The sequence below is a fragment of the Chenopodium album genome, chromosome 21, assembly GCF_948465745.1.
Source record: "Chenopodium album chromosome 21, dcCheAlbu1.1, whole genome shotgun sequence".
Taxonomy (NCBI): Eukaryota; Viridiplantae; Streptophyta; class Magnoliopsida; order Caryophyllales; family Amaranthaceae; genus Chenopodium; species Chenopodium album.
Genome location: NC_137854.1, coordinates 18735678 through 18738185, shown reverse-complemented (window position 1 = coordinate 18738185; position 2508 = coordinate 18735678). Strand labels below are relative to the sequence as shown.

At 40.0% G+C, this 2508-nt stretch overlaps 1 non-coding gene across 1 annotated transcript; it reads right to left on the bottom strand.

The window, feature by feature from the left end:
- Nucleotides 1-2119: 2119 nt before the first annotated feature.
- On the bottom strand, nucleotides 2120-2225 carry LOC145603232 (small nucleolar RNA R71). The gene has a single exon (XR_014104760.1). It is a non-coding gene; the product is annotated as a small nucleolar RNA R71 (small nucleolar RNA).
- Nucleotides 2226-2508: the final 283 nt, after the last annotated feature.

Below are 2508 nucleotides of genomic sequence, written 5' to 3'. Positions count from 1 at the left end.
TTGATTTCTTCATTTTGTGCTTTTCACAGTTAGTTTCTTTATTTTGTGCATTTTCTAGTTTATTTGTTGTTTTTCTCTATTATTTTCTTTTTCTCTTTTGTTTGTAGGTTATGATCGATTCTCCAAGGATTCCCGAGCTTCCTTTCAATGGTTATCATCGCTTTTGATGCCTTATGCTAGTGCAAAGAGCTCCAAGTCAAGAGGGACCCGAAGAGCAAGCTTCAAGACCTTGTATGTGCACCTTTCATGCCTTGTGTTCACCAAAAATACCAAGAAAGTTGCTGCCTACTTCGTTCCCCATCACCATCACCAATGGTGTGTGCACCGGATGAGCTAGGACGAAGAAGGAAGGCAGTTCACCCACATAGGTGCGGGCGCACACGAGGGATGTGCGGCCGCACATCAGGCGCGTGCGGGCGCACCTAGCTGGGTATGTTCCATGCGCGCCTTTCTCTCTCCTACGTGCGACCGCGCCGGCGTGGATCTATTTTTGGACGTCATAACCGACCTCTCCTTTGTATATATAGTTATTTCCTTCTATTTTTGGCTAAGTTTTTCATTAAGTTTTTTATTAGATTAGAATTTTAGAGAGAGAAACTCAAGATTGAAGAGAGAGAAACTCATGGTTTTTGGTTGATTGTTCAAGAATTCTCCATTGTAATTGATCTTTTGATCAAGTTTGTAAGGATCTTTGATCTTTGATTTCAATATAAGTTTGTTTTTAGTTAATTTCATTTGTTTTTCTTATGATTGTTGATTGTTTGATTTTTGATTGAAGTTTGATTGATTTTTGATTTGATCTTTTGATTCTTAATATGTTGATGATGAAATTGATGATTAGTGTAGTTTTGATCTTAATTTCTATGGCTAGTGAGTAGTTTACTTGCTAGGGTAATGGTGAAGCATGTATGAGTGATGGATTAGAGTAATTTGGGAATAATTAATGGAGTTGGTGATGTGATTAAACTTGGTTGATGATTCATGTGCATATGTGTAATTGATTGAAGCTTGGCCATCTTTGATTGATACACTAGATTGCATTGTAAGCTCACTTTGATAGGGCCAATTGATTTGTGACTTGAAATTTCACGATTGAGGTATCTTGTGATGTTTCCTAGTTAGTGTTTAGCTTAGTTGGCGCTAGTTAGACCTCTAAGAGAATAACTTGGTATGCTCTTTTGGATGCATGTTTGATCTTCCCTCATATCAATTGACTTAGTTAGTTTGACCTCCCCAGTTACCCTTCTCTATAGCAATTACATGTGGATCCATTCCCATAGTGCCTATTACATTTGATTTTATACTAGTTCATTTGCATTATTAGCTTTAGCCTTAGTCCTTACCATAAACCCCGCACTTGACTTCGGAGTAGCTTAACATTAGACAATAGACATTCAATTTCCATTCCCTTGGGTTCGACCTCGACTTACTACTATACTCCTATAGGGGTTTGTTGAGTTTATAAATTTTGTTTGATTAGGTGGGGAGGTAGCCCAACGACCTACCGTTTCTTCTCCCGTCAAAATGGCGCTGTTGCCGGGGAATGGTGTCTTGATTGTGTATTGTTGTTGAGTCTATTCAACTTTATTTGCAAAATACAAAAAGGTTTTACTCTTTAGGCTACACTTGTAGCCTTGCTACTAATATTTTCTTTGAGTTTTGCATGCATAGATCCCGAGATCGTTCCATTGTTCCCCTTGATCCAGAAATTGAGAGAATTCTCTCAAGGAGGAGAGTAGCTAACAAGTCATTGGGTTATAGTTCTTCAAGCAAAGAAGAGCAAGTCATGGGAGAAAATCCGAGAGTTGCCTTGAAGGAACTAGGAGTGCCCGATGCATATAGGTTTGAGAGCGGCATAGCTCCACCTACAACACCGGCAAACGATTTTGAAATTCGGCCGGCCAAGATCACCTTAATTGAGAGAAGACAAAATATTGCAACACCATCAAAGTCAATGGAGTTTCTCAAGAGTTTATCCGCCTCAAGTTGTTCCCCTTCTCTCTCATAGGAAGATCTTTAGAGTGGCTAGACAAAGAAGTGAAGCCCAATTCCTTGAGAACATGGGATGATGTCACAAAAGCTTTCTTGTCCCGTTTCTACCCTCAAAAGAAGACGGCGGAGGCAAGAGCTTTAATTCAAGGGTTCAAGCAAAAGCCAAATGAAAGTCTCTATGAAGTATGGGATAGATTTAAGGAGTATCAAAGAGAATGTCCTCACCACGGAATTCCAACATACCAAGTGATCCAAATCTTCTATGGTGGTTTGAGTCTCCAAGGCAAGTCATGTCTTGATGGAGGGGCCGGTGGTCCTATCATGAACAAGACCGAAGAAGAAGTGGTGGACATTATTGAGGATGTGGTGACCTATTATAGAGATTGGCAAGATGGGAAGAGAGACTCTTCAAGCAAGCAATCTTCATTGTATTCGGTGGACCATCTAAATGCGATCAACAATCTTTCCTCTCAAATGACAAACTTGGGAAAGGAGGTGACCGCAAACAAAGCCAAG